Source organism: Thermobia domestica, chromosome 4, assembly GCF_964235325.1.
Source record: "Thermobia domestica chromosome 4, izTheDome1.hap1.1, whole genome shotgun sequence".
In the NCBI taxonomy this organism is placed as follows: domain Eukaryota; kingdom Metazoa; phylum Arthropoda; class Insecta; order Zygentoma; family Lepismatidae; genus Thermobia; species Thermobia domestica.
Genome location: NC_137457.1, coordinates 3,804,253 through 3,818,755, shown reverse-complemented (window position 1 = coordinate 3,818,755; position 14,503 = coordinate 3,804,253). Strand labels below are relative to the sequence as shown.

Sequence of the window (14,503 nt, the reverse complement as noted above, 5' to 3'; positions counted from 1 at the left end):
CTTGTAATTTGATAGTTATTTTGCACGGTACTTTTAATAATGATATTATATGTAAAATGGGGAAACATATATTTGTGGTAAATTTCATAGGAAAAGAATCATAAATAGGAAAATTAGAATAAGTAAAACAAAATCTTGCTAAATGGACAAGAAAGTTTTATTTTCGTTTCATTGTTCTTATTTACTGCTCTTTTGACTTGAAATTTGCTACATACATGTCTTTGCCGATTATACACATACTACCATTATAAGAAATACCAGGCGAATTCCTTATCAAATTATATTCCTACAACAACATATTTATGCGACATGCGACAATAATTTTGGACATGAGTGTACATCACACATCTTAAGTATTGCCAACTAATGGTGTTCCCTTTATGTGAATAAGCATCGGAAACTTATGTAAGACATGATGTGCTCCTGTGTATCCGAGTGGCTAGCGGATGTGCTTTTAACTCTGTAGTTCAGATTCAAAACCTGGTGCAGCACGAGATCTTCAGTGTTGATCTAGAATCGTAAAATACTGTAAAATGGCTGTATACAAACGTCAGACGACAACCACGAAGAAGACATTGTCAATGGATAGAAAGAGCCAGAATACCTAAGAAAGCATCAATCCACTGATTGATCATTACCTCCACTTTCTTGGAAGCCTGGTCTCCATGGGCGCCCGAAGAAAATTTTCTAGGGAGGGGCTCATCATCCTCGTTGCTATATTACGTTTGGTATTTTGTTACTTGTATTAAAAGAATCTTAAGAAATTTAAGTTGTTTTCGTGAGCCAGAGGGGGGGGGGGGGGGCTGGGTCCCACCCTGCCCCAACCTTTGGGCGCCCATGCTGGTCTATCAGAGTTCCTGTATCCTTACCACTCTCTAGGACGGCTGTTCGTAAGAGTTCACTTTGCTAGGACCTCTGGTTTCTGCAAACACTTTACCACTCTCTAGGAAACCTGGTTTCTGGGTTTTATCCTCCTCTCTAGGATACTTGGTCTCTGAGAGGCACCTACATATACTTTGGCCGCAAGAGCCTTTCTTTCAATCGTCTTAAGACGCTTGGTCACTGGGTTCCTACAAAGTAGCCAGCAAAACCTCGAAGATATCTACAGGAACTTATATTCTACCGGTACTATTTATTACTATCGTATATAAGAGAAAACTTTTATAATAAAAGATGAATGGGGAAGCCCAAATACTCGTAACCATCTTTTAGCTCTATCCTAAAAGACAAAATTTTAGAATATCATATATCTGGTTGGCTAAAGTTCTTTGTCGAGTGCAGCACTATGCCATTTTAATCTTAATTACATGAAACAATATATGAAAAAAAAACTACTTACATTGACATTATACTATATACGCTCGTATAACGTTCATTGTAGCTAGACAACAGAACATTTTAACATAATTCAAAGAATTAGTTGTATATTTTAGATGAAACATTAAATATCTAGATAATGATAAGAACAATGTCGTTAATAATACTTAGTGCTATAGTAACATGTTAAAATATTTTAATTGTTAATAAAAATAAATCTGGAAACCATTTTATGAAATATTTGTGGATATTATGTAAGATTAGTGAAGTCCTGTCATAGTGAGACCTGCAGTTCGGGTATATAATTTGACACTTTTTCGAAATTCTTAACCGGTTGAAGCAGAAAGATGTATCGTTACTGAGTACTGAATGTTCAGGCAGTAAAAACTTTTTTAAAAGACACTAACATCTAGCTCAAAATAATGAAGAAAAATATCCAATTAAATTGAGTCTTGCGTGTACTCAAATATTCGAAAAGTCTCAATATGCCCAAGTTTGAGTATCAGAGAAAACAGTGTGACTGTAATTTCTGTTGTGATAAGTTTAATTGGAAGTTTACTTTGTGTGTGTGTTTAGCTCCTTACGTTTTTTTTTTTTTTTTTTTTTTTTTTAACTGTCTGGTACAGCTGCTTTCAATGTCGCTTGGAACATTTCGATTGTGAAGCTGTAACTGATGTGAATGGTTGTAGTTACACAGTTGAGAAACAGTTAGTGGACTGTGTGTAGGTTTAGAGACCGTTTTGAGAAGAATTCTTCGTAAAGCAGCCCTGTCTAATTTGGAGTAATCTTTTGAATGATAATTCCTCAGCAACTTTGTTTCCAGAGACTTCGTGACGACCTTTTCGCCAAAATGAAGAGACCAGCTCTCGCAAGGAAGCACTACGACACAAGATAAGCCCTCCGCGCCACATTGCGGTCCCAGCACGACATCGGCAAAGATTGACGCACTGAGGGTGTACGATGCCTTCCACACGTATGGCAGAAGGTGATAGTGATTGGAGGAAATTATATTGAAGAAATATATCCAGTATTCTTCTATGCATACGAATTATAACAATATTACCATTACTTATTACGCCCTTGTATGCGTATGTACGTAGAGCACGATGGAGCACAAGCGGGAGGATGGTTTAGTGGTAAAGTGCTTACCTCTAGTGCGTGGGGTCTCTAGTTCGATCCCGGCAACTAAGTTTGTGGTGGACAATACTGTGTCAGTGTGCTTTCTCGGGTACTCTCGTTTCCTCCACCCAGTCCCCGCCAAGTGAACTTTGTGATGGACAAACACCGTGTGCGTGGGTTTCCTCGGGGTTCTCCCGTTTCCTCCCACTTTCTTCATTACACCATTTTACTCATTTCTCACAGTCTCCTTTAGTCTAACCGGCATAACCGTGGGACATAAAACTCAAAGTTTTCATTTCATTTAATTAACCGAACTTTCACCAGCAAAAATTTATGAATGTGGTAACGTTACTAAGTTACTCTTTTGCTGTTATTGAACTTCGGCAACGTGTGAAGAACGCATCGACATCGTTCTGATGTTTCAGTAGAGAAGTGCACATTAGGCCCGTATCCACGGGGGAGCTAGGGTGGGCCCCCCTAAATTTTTACTTGCCCCCTAAAATTTTTATGGTACGCTTGCAAATGAACTATAATATGGTGATGAACTCTGATATGGTTGGGTCGGCCCCCCTAACTTTTACCGCCCCCCTAGATTTTTTGGCTGGCTACACATGCTGTTACTCTTGAATTTCAACAATGACATCCACCAAGATTGGGGTTGCCATATGTCAATATTTTGTACGGACAGTTTGTATTTTTAAGTCCGTGTCTGTGTCCGTATCGTACAAAGCATGAAATTAAAAAATATCCGTATTTGACAGATTTTGGAGCTGCTCAAAAATTTTCGAGTCGGAAATCGCTGAAAACTCGGGCGAAAAGAATTGTTTCCATCATATAACATATTTTAGATACTACCGGTATTAATCAAGTAGGTTATGTTTTTTTTGAAAAGTGTCTCATTTTTCCATTCCAGGGTTCTTTTGGTTAGATTTAATATGCGTAATTTAATTGCGTAATTTATTATATTTGTCTTAATGAAAAGAAATGAAACATGTTAAGCTTCCAATAGTGTTTTGTGTGTTAAAATAAACAATTGTGTAATTACCTAAAATGGTGATTTTTAGGAACGAAATTTCAAAATATTTATTCTGTGTTTGGGCACCATATTTTTGATGGGTCGTCATTTTAAGGCTTGTCCGTATTTTGGATCAAAGAAATATGGCAACCCTAACCAAGATACTCTATATAACATGTAGCACTGCGCACTTACTCCAGAGTTTCCAGGAAACAGAATCGGTCGACGCTTGGAGATCTTCCAGACGTCCAAAGACATTAACGAACTAAAAAATATCCATGACGCTATTAATTTTATTTGTTAACTCATAAAAACATAGCACGTGTCGATTGTCCTTTGAAAACGCTGTCAATTAAACATGTAGGTCTCATTATATCTTGCATTACAACAAATAGAGACTGAATCACATTACACAAAAGATATACGGCAATTCCTTAATGTTCACCAAATTTCCTGGCAGATGAATTGGGAAAAGACCATTATTGTTGAATGGGCTCCACTCTCCCCAGTTCGAAATACCTTTGATTTCTGCTTTTGAGGACATTTGAAGGCAATAGCGTGTGCATTTAAAATCTAAAATCTTAACTATAACACTTACAACTTTCAACACTATGTGTGCATCTGAGAAAAGTGCTTAACAGTATATAAGAAACAAGTTCAACTCATTTAGCACATTCTATAAGAAGCTGTTCTTATCACTTTCTACTGATTGTAACCAAACTCTTAGCGTTTCATTTTATTTTAATTCTAGACCTGTCTCATGTATCGCAAGACTCACTCTCTATTTAAAAATTTCAAGCTGAAATCAGGATGGTAGACACCATCATGGAGGCCTACTCGTCCAATTACATGAAATTGTTTCCCCTTTAGATTCATTTTTGGGATGGCCACAAAGTTTCGGTTCCGGTTCTTGGAGATCCGGTTTTCAGATGCTTTTCCGGAACTGGTTTTAGACCTGGATCCGAAAACCTGGTTCCTGAACCGGATCTTAGGAACCGGTCCTAGATCTGGATCTGAAACCCGATTCCAGAACCGGATCTTAGGAACCGGTTATATAAATGGATCAAAAAACCCGATTCCAGAACCGGATCTTAGGAATCGGTTCCAGACCTGGATCCGAAAACTTGGTTCCAGAACCAGATCTTAGGAACTGGTTTCAGACCTGGATCCGTAAATCCGGTGCCAGAAACAGATCTTAAGAACTGGTTCCAGACCTGGATCCGAAAGCCCCAAAGACCCGTAAAGGAGGCACAAAGTTCCCCTTCAAAACACTGTAAAGAGGACCATGCGCTTGTGCCCTCCCCGCCCAGACCCGCTTGTGCCCCCCAGATAAAAAAAATGATCCACCAGTGGGTATTTAGCCAAATGAGTTTGCCAGTTTGCCTGTTTAGCCAATGAGCTTGCCAGTTACCCAGTTTGTTTAGATAAATGATACGAGCGACCGCCGCCTGTGCGACTGCCTGCCTCTTCCACTATTTCATCTAGCACACTATTCACAGCCTGCCAGCAGCTCGGATTTAGCATAGGGATGGCCACAAAGTTCCGATTCCAGCGGAACCGGTTCTTGGAGATACGGTTCTCAGAACCGGTTCCGGAACCAGTTCCAAACCTGGGTCCGAAAATCCGGTACCAGAACCAGACCTGGATCTGAAAACCCAGTTTCAAAACCGGATCTTAGGAACCGGTTCCAAACCATTATCCGAAAAACCTGTTTCGGAACCGGATCTTCCAGAACCGGATCCGTTCAGAGACGAAAACCAGTTCCACTAGGAACCGGTTCTGCCCATCCCTAGCTTTATTTCTTTCTACCATGACCAGTTATGAGCAGCTCAACTCTTTTACATCTTATATGATTTGATAAGGGACTTTCTATCCACCCCGTAGTTTGCAATCTCGAGTCTACACAGATATTTTAGACATGTGACATATATCAATCAGACACGTATCTTTGTCTTTATAAAAGCAATGAGGCAAATAATCAAATTAACAATAAAAGGTTATCATTCTTATCATTTAAAAAAAATGGTATTTCTGAGAATTGTGTCCGAATAACGTAGTTAGAAATAACATAAGTAGGAAGACAATATGTTTCTTAAGAACTTCGTTATCTTTTAGATTTTTTAAAAGATAATTCACGCAATTCTAACATAACATGTTGATAGGTTTGATAAATGTTTTATTATTATTTTAATCAGAATTAAAGTATTAGATATATAGTCGATAAATATAAATAAAATATTCTTTAACGGGGACGTCAGTCTAGGCCAGGCCCGTAGTTAAAGAGGAGTTAAACGGGGCACTGCCTCACCTAAATTATTTTTGCCCCCTCCAAAAATAACGCTGAGAACAGTTTTCAAACTGACTCAAAATCAGTGAAATTCTTGTAATTATATTTAGCAAATTAAATTGAACTTTGCGAATTCTACTCATTTCTGTGTAAAATTATAATATGTTTCTTGCTAGATGCACCAAATATCTTCAATTGCCTTTATCCATTTCAAGAATTTCAAACTGTGTCCTATTATTGTAACCATGACAAGCATCCAAGGATACCAGGTGCATTTCCAAAACAACAGTATCATAGTCCACAACATTAGTTGTCAATTTTAATAAACTGTAAGTGTAGTGTCTCGCTTATTTTGGAAGGTAGACAATTGAATGGAAACGTTGAATAAAACATATAATTCTATTTTGTATTGATATAATATAAAATTGATATAATATAATTTTGCTCTAACGTTTAAAAAATAAATACTTCAATTTGAATTATTAATATGAAACAAAGTACCTCACAAAGAACTTGTATTAAGCACACAAAGATGAAAGAAAAATTTACGCTTTCAATAATTCAAAAATTAATACAGATTCTGTAAAAATAAATAAATAAAAATATGTACAATTTTATGATATTCTTTGATGTGTTTGCCATTGCCCCCTCAGTCTTGATTTCTACCCCCTAATAAATCAGGCTGGCTACAGGCCTGTTCTAGGCTATTTGCCCCCGTCACAATAGACTAAATTAAATATAGATAAGAGTTCTATATATTTTGTCATTCCACCATAGACCAAACTTAAACGTTTGTTCCCCATTTATGCTTGAATGAAATATTCTAAACAAACTCCGTTGAAGTATATCCCGTTTTACGATTTGATACAATTTCAAACAAGCAGATTTCTTCGGCGTATTACCACATTAAGGAAATTAGTGTAATAAGTGATGAAAATTAAATTAAATCTTACAGTTTTACGTCTCACGATTATGCCCTGTAGACTAAAGGAGACGGTGATGACGAGAAATGAATGAAGGTTTGGGTACAAAACCTCGCGGCGACAACCTCGCGGACCAAAACCTCGCCTGGCTAAACTTCGCCTCCCAAAACCTCGCGGCCCAAAATCTCGCCGGGCCGAAACCTCGCCTGGCCAAAACCTCGCCGCCCAAAACCTCGCGGGACAAAATCTCGCCTGGCCAAAACCTCGCCGCCCAAAACGTCGCGGGCCAAAACCTCGCCTGGCCAAAACCTCACCACCCAAAACCTCGCGGGTCAAAATCTCGCCGGGCCAAAACCTCGCGCCCTAAAATATCGCCATACCCAAAATCTCGCCTGACCAAAACCTCGTTGTAATGATCTCGCCTGGTCTAAATTAAGCGAGACGTAGTGTCGCCCGGGAAGAAATGTCGTCAGGATAAAACCTCTTCAAGACGATTTCTTCAATGTAGAATGTTTTATATATTACTATATGTATATATTTAGTAATAACACATAATTACATTAAAATAATGGCAAGAAAAATTCTAATGCATGCTTTGGAAATCTATATACATACAAATTAAATGGCTATGTTTGTTACATACCTCTTGAGCCATCCTACCGATCTCAATCAAATTTTCAACATAGAGGAGGTTCGAGTCTGGGATGTCTTTTATAATTTCACTTTGTCGGCACAACAAAAGGGAGTGGGAGTGTGATATATATATATACAGATCCGTAGCTAGAGATTTTGGCGCCGGCGCCCCTACTCTCACCACACCAAACTCTTCCTTTCTTTTTTTCTTTTTACTTATAAGAAAAGCAGCAGATATTGTTATACTACACTAAAATTTTTATTAAGCTGCAGGCGAGATTTTGGCCCACGAGGTTTTGGCGGCGAGGTTTTGGTCACGCGATGTTTTGGGTGGCGAGGTTTTGGCCCGGCGAGATTTTGGGCTTCGAGGTTTTGACAACGCGAGGTTTTGGCTCGGCGAGATTTTGTCCCGCGAGGTTTTGGACCACGAGGTTTTTTCCACGCGAGGTTTTGGCCACGCGAGATTTTGGCCACGCGAGATTTTGGGCGGCGAGGTTTTGCCTCGCGAGGTTTTGGCCGGCGAGATTTTCGGCAGCGATGTTTCGGCAGAGAGATTTTGTCCGTATCCCTAAATTAAGCTGCTGACTGAATCATGGACATTAGGTTTCCTAATTTGTACGAATTATTTGTAGATCACTGTTCAACAACGAAAATGTAAATTGAACAAAATCAGCTAATTCTTATTGATTTTGTGGTGCTGATCACGAATTTGAAAGTTATTTTCGAATATTAGCTCTACTTTTCGTTTTACAGGCATGTCTAATAATAACGCTTTAAAAATAAATATATTCGCTTCGTTTGGGGTAAAATGTTACACTGATCCGGCAACATTGGAGAAACTATATGAACGCTTGGTTTCATTGTGTTCCTTATCTCAGTAGTGTTCTGCTATTGTTAGAAAAGACAGGTTTAGTGCAGTTATCAGCGTTTTGGGTGTGACGTTTGTGTAGTGCAGGACATAAAAATACAACTACAAGTACGCAAAAATACTGGTATTTCGAATGTATATTTTCAAATTGTCGGAACTATTTCAAGTGACATTTTGAGGATTTCAATAAACAAAGATGCCGCGAAATTGTGTAAACAGTGCGGATAGCTTCTGCTACGTGTGTGGGGAAGTGACATTTTCCTCACAAAAGCAGACTATAATACCACTAATAAGAAAAGCCTATCAATATTACTTTGGTTGTAAAATTGGAGACCAAGACAAATCTTGGGCACCCCACATTGTGTGTAACACTTGTACCAGCAATCTAAGAAATTGGATTAATGGGAAGGGGCGCTCAATGCCTTTTGCAGTGCCCATGATTTGGAGGGAGCCAAGCGACCACATCAGAGACTGTTATTTTTGTATGGTTCCTTCCGTCAAGAAGGAAATTTCCACGAAGAAAAAGCGGGTCTTGATCTATCCTAACATTCCTTCTGGAATGCGCCCTGTTCCACATGGAGAAGGACTACCTGTTCCTGACTCACCTAAAGAATACGATCTTTTTCCTGATGATGATCAAGAAGTTGAAGCTCCTGAATCAAGTACTTCGAAGGACCCTACGTTTGTTGTAGAAGAACCTCCATGTGAACCACATAGACTTACGCAAGAGGAACTAAGTGATCTAATCAGAGACTTGGACCTCTCGAAAAGCAAAGCCGAAATTTTAGCGTCACGCTTAAAGCAATGGAATTTATTGCAGGAAAAAGTAAATATTTCAGTGTATCAGAATAGGGAGATGTTCACTTCATTTTTTACTATGGAAGACACACTTGTGGCATGTACAGATGTAAATGGTCTCATGAGGGCACTTAAAATTAATTACGAACCTACGGAGTGGAGGCTCTTTATAGATTCGTCCAAGGTGAGTTTAAAGGCAGTGCTTTTACATATTGGAAATGAACTTCCTTCAATTCCTGTAGGTTACGCAGTTCATATGAAGGAATCTTATGAAAACTTTACTTCAAGCCATTAAATATTACGATTTTCAGTAGCTCATTTGTGGTGACCTTAAAGTAATAGCACTGTTGCTAGGTATGCAGTTAGGGTATACAAAGTATTGTTGCTTTATATGTGAATAGGACAGTAGAGATCGTGGATCTCATTACCGCAAAAGTGATTGGAGTACCAGAGAAACTCTTCAGCCGGGAGTGAAAAATGTGCAGCATGAACCACTGGTAGATCTTAACCGAATTTTGCTTCCCCTTTACATATTAAATTAGGTCTTATGAAAAGTTTTGTTAAGAGCATGAACCAAGAGAATGAGACCTATAAGTACCTAAGAGGGCAATTCCCTCGATTAAGTGATGCCAAAGTTAAAGAGGGTGTTTTCATAAGGCCACAGATTAGGCAACAATTTAAAGATCACAAGTTCGACGAAATTCTCCAAGGTGAGAGGAAAGCTGCGTGGGAAAGCTTGAAGAGTATTTGTTCACAGTTCTTGGGAAGACACCGAGCAACAAATTACAAACAACTGGTAGCAAAGTTATTCTTGTGCTACGAAAATCTTGGTTGCAATATGTCTCTGAAACTCCACTTTCTTCATTCACATCTAGACTTCTTTCCCGAAGATTGTGGAGCAGTAAGTGATGAACATGGTGAGCGTTTCCATCAAAATATTCCAGCCATGGAGAAGAGATATGAGGGAAAGTGGAGTTCTAACATATTGGTCGACTACTGTTGGACTATTGCAAGGGATGCTCCAGATGTAACCTACAAAAGTCAAGTCAAGCGAAGACGCTCAAAATAAAATAAACATAATCCTGTACAAGGGATGACTTGAAACTTTTGTCTAAATTGCAGTGTAGTTCTTGCACAAAAAGGTATTTGTACATATTTTTCATGTTTTGATGTTAATACTGATTTTTATTACGGAATTGTTAATGTTTAACTTGACCACGGTTACTTTATTTTCTGTATCGCTGTGAAACTGGTATTTGCGCAATTTTGAAAAAGGAAGTACAAGGGTATAGAAAGCTATAGGTTAGGGTACTTCTTAACTCCCCAGCTTATCACATCACAGTGAAATAGGTAAAAAAAAAAGTGAAATGTAGGTTTTTACAAGGATTTTGCTTAAATGTTCTATAAATATTAATACATTTGTATATATACAGCTACTGTTGTACAAGGGCGTTTTCTTCACAACCTGAGCTAAGAAAATTCTTCTATTATCATTTCCTTTCATATTATGCTTAAATGAATGTAAAAATCGCAATTTCAAAGAATTTACATACTTTCGATCAAAATTTGTTGAACAGTGTAACAGACTAACGTTCTACGCCAAAAATATTTTAGTAAAAAAATTAATAATGTTAACATTAACTGTTCTGCAAATGTAGCAGTTAGACTTACTAGAAAAAATGTTATTTATTTTTGAACAAATTAAATTAATAATATTTCTGGATCTAAAAACATTTTATGTTGGACGTTACGCAGAACAAGTTTGCCTATGTATCTATAAAGACATTTGTTATGAGCACATTAAAATTCGAACAGCAAAACATTAAGATGTTATATTCAAGTTTACTATTTCAAACATACTTACACAATATGAACTAAGGAAAGAATAAATTCTGGAAACAATGAGCTTTTACTACCATTAGACTAAAATCATACATAGTAGTACTGATTCAGTTGATCACGTTTGTGCCCTTTGGTCCCTCGCTCATATGTTTTGGTCCCTGCTCAGGGGTGCATAAGACCATAACCTCTAACTTGTTGCAGGGGTACGTTAGTCCATCCCTAAACTTCAGGAAGGGTACATAGGACCACTCCCAATTAATTTTGGAAATTGCCAAATTTAAATACTTGGTATGATAGTACTCTAGGAACAAAGAATGTACTCTTCCAGAAATTTAGGGGATTGGCTAACGTAACCTGCCAAAATTGAGAGGGGTGGTCCTATACACCCCTTTCTATGGTCCCTGGGCAGAGATAATGGCACATCTGATCCAGGGACCGTGGGACACAAACGTACGATCAACTGACATCAGTACTACTTACAGTAAGTAGCCATTTTTAGCTTTAATTTTGTAAACTAAACTTATATTAGGATTTAATAAAATATCTGGAACTTGCAACAAAGTGATTCCCAAACGGAGAAAGAGAGGTAAGCCAAATTCTATATCAAAACAAAAATGGGTTTGTATCTGTTTCTTTGTTTCCTATACTTTTTTTCTTGTCTGCCAGTTTGAGTTTAAACTACCAGGAAAATCCATCAAGATGTATAACTTTAATGCACTTCGTAAGGCGGTTAGACAATGAACATGGAGCAAGTGGTATGTTGGAGTGTATACTTTACACCAACTCGTAACCACTTAAATGCTAGTTTACAAATCAATAAAGGGCCTCAGAGCTGTATCTAGTAATTGTTAAATAAATAAATAAATAAATAAATAAATAAATAAACATCATACTTTTATTACAATGGAATTCTTATATGCATTACATACATTGCGATAACAATTCTGGTACGTTACCCAATTTTCTTTCTACAAATTAAGAGACCTTGGTGCATATTTTATCCGAAATAATCTGGTATCGACCACACATTATTGTACACATAAAGATACCATGAGAATCACCTAGGAATATGCTGTGTTCAACTTGCAATTCTACACACTACATAACATAAAATAAAATACTGGTTTCTTCAAAAAGCTAGATACCAGTACACAATAGAAACATTTCTACGTTACCCTGTCTAGAGTCACCTAGGCTTCACATTTTAAAACAATAGTTGTGGACTGAAAGAGAACAGAGCAAATTCGTGGAAAACAATTGTATATTACAAACCCCCTTTTTCTAAATCAAACATGACTATTCGTATTCTAACGTATCACTATCTTATAAAACTGAAACTAAAATCTAACATATAAAATACCCTTTCATTAGAAGCGTGCTTCATGATACTACAAAAAGAAACTATATTCTTTAATTCTAAGTGTTTCCTGTTGTCAATATTTTCATTTGCATTTACATTAATGCAAAATATCAAAATATTTATTCTCACTGCATACCTAATGTAATTCTGTAACATATTAACCAGTTTTTCTATACAACGCTTATATCAAACCTCAAAATTCTTCCGTTTTTCACTTCGTTGCATTCAAGTCATTAATAAAAGTATTGAAACTATTAATTATCTTTACATGTGACATATAATTATGTGACGGATCTTGATTTGATAAGATCCATGTCTATATCTCTCTCTCTATATATAAATCATTTTAGAATTCTACATTCAAATATTTTAATAATATAATATGGTTTTAGTACTTGAAGTTCAAATAATATGCATATTCTAATTGAGATTTAACATAGGAATTCTTATTCCAGTGTTTGCTTCATACTCCAAAGGGTATTTAATTCCGCTTAAAGTTGACCGGCAGAGTGCCCCCCAGAGTTATCATACAGGGTGTCCGAGAAGTCCTTCCCTGATTACAGAAATTGATAACTCAGGCTAGAAATAAGATAGAAATATGAAACTGGTGTTGAATTGTTTACAAACTATAAAAGTTTTTGTTTGTGTTAGGTTTGTTCTGTTTTACCAAGTCTCAATTTTGTTTGTTTTAGGTTTGTAGTACGTAAGTAAGAAGCCCAAGAAGCCATGCCAACCAACCAGGAGAAGGCACAGTGTGTCCTGTGATACCATGAGACACGATCACCAACCACGGTGCAGAGACAGTTCCAGACAACATTTGGGAGGACTCCACCTGATGTCAAGAGCATTAAAGCCTGGTATGAGAAGTTCAAGAACACAGGGTCGGTTGCTGACCTTCCGAGGTCTGGTCGACCAAGAACCTCAGCAGACACGGTGGAGGTTGTGCGGCAGTCTTTTCTGAGAAGTCCTAAGAAATCGGTGCGCAGGGCCTCACGTGAATTACAGATGCCAAAAAGCTCTATCCATGACATTTTACACAAACATTTATTGTTTCGTGCTTACAAAGTGCAACTCGTTCAGGCCTTGTTGTCCGATGACGGTACACGTCGATATGACTTTGCGGTCGAAATGCTATCACGTATTGAGGACGATAATGGTTATCTCAGACGAATTGCATTTTCCGACGAATTGCCAGCGACATTCTTTGTCCGTGGAGTAGTGAGTCGCCATAATGTACGCATTTGGGGTTCAGAACCCCCCAGGGAGGTCAGGGAGGTCACCAGAGGCAGTCCAAAGGTGAATGTTTGGTGCGCGTTATTGCACGATCGAATTATCGGGTCATTCTTCTTCGCTGAGGATGCCATCACATCTGCAGTGTACCTGGATATGTTGCAGCTGTATGCTGTTCCTCAGCTGCTTCAGTATCGCCCCGATGTCGTTTTTCAGCAAGACGGTGCACCACCTCATTGGGGTTTGGACGTCCGTGCCTATCTCGATAGGACATTTCCTGGGCGATGGATTGGTCGTGATGGACCAACAGCTTGGCCTCCACGCTCTCCTGACATAACCCCATTAGACTTCTTTTTATGGGGTAATGTCAAGGATGAGGTCTACCGAAGACGTGTACCAGATCTTGAAACCCTGCAGCAACGAATAACCACAGTCGTTGCATCGATCCCTCCAGTGATGTTAGCTAATGTGTGGATGGAAATTGAATATCGCCTAGATGTGCTACGTGCTATCAAGGGTGCTCATGTGGAAGTGTACTGATGTGACCAAAACTTTTATAGTTTGTAAACAATTCAGCACCAGTTTCATATTTCTATCTTATTTCTAGCCTGACATCAATTTCTGTAATCAGGGAAGGACTTCTCGGACACCCTGTAAATTAAATTGCGAATACAAATTACTGTTGTGTAAGGTATGCTCTTTAGCAAACAATTTCTCTTAACATTTTGATTTTGTCTCCCCTTCCCGGGATAAAAGTTTATAGAAGGAGTCCTGTACGAGTCACTCTTGCACAGTGCATATCTTCTACCAAAATAGTATCTTTTCACATTTTGATTTTGCCCTCTTCCCCGCAGATAAATGTTTCTAGAAGAAGGCTTGATACAAGTTACTCTTGTGCAGGGCATGTTGTTTAGCAAATAGCATTCCAGTGCATCCCCTTCGTATTTTGATTTTACTCTCTTTCGCTTGGATAAAAAGTTTCTGGAAGAAGACTTGAGTACAAATGATTCATTGGGTTTTAGAAGAAGTATTCCACAGCAAGTATTGTTCAAAAAATACTATTCCCTGTTCTGAATATCTATCAAATTAGGGAGTAATGGGTAATCTTTAT

The 14,503-nt window shown here is 38.0% G+C and overlaps 1 protein-coding gene across 2 annotated transcripts in view; it reads right to left on the bottom strand.

Moving 5' to 3' along the window:
• Positions 1-1,475, bottom strand: part of LOC145683237 (uncharacterized) — a 40,108-nt gene extending 38,633 nt beyond the window's left edge. For both annotated transcript variants that reach the window (XM_081754606.1, XM_081754605.1), the window contains exon 1: positions 1,340-1,475. The gene's annotated coding sequence lies outside the window, so the exon portion shown is untranslated. The remainder of the gene's footprint in view (positions 1-1,339) is intronic.
• Positions 1,476-14,503: the final 13,028 nt, after the last annotated feature.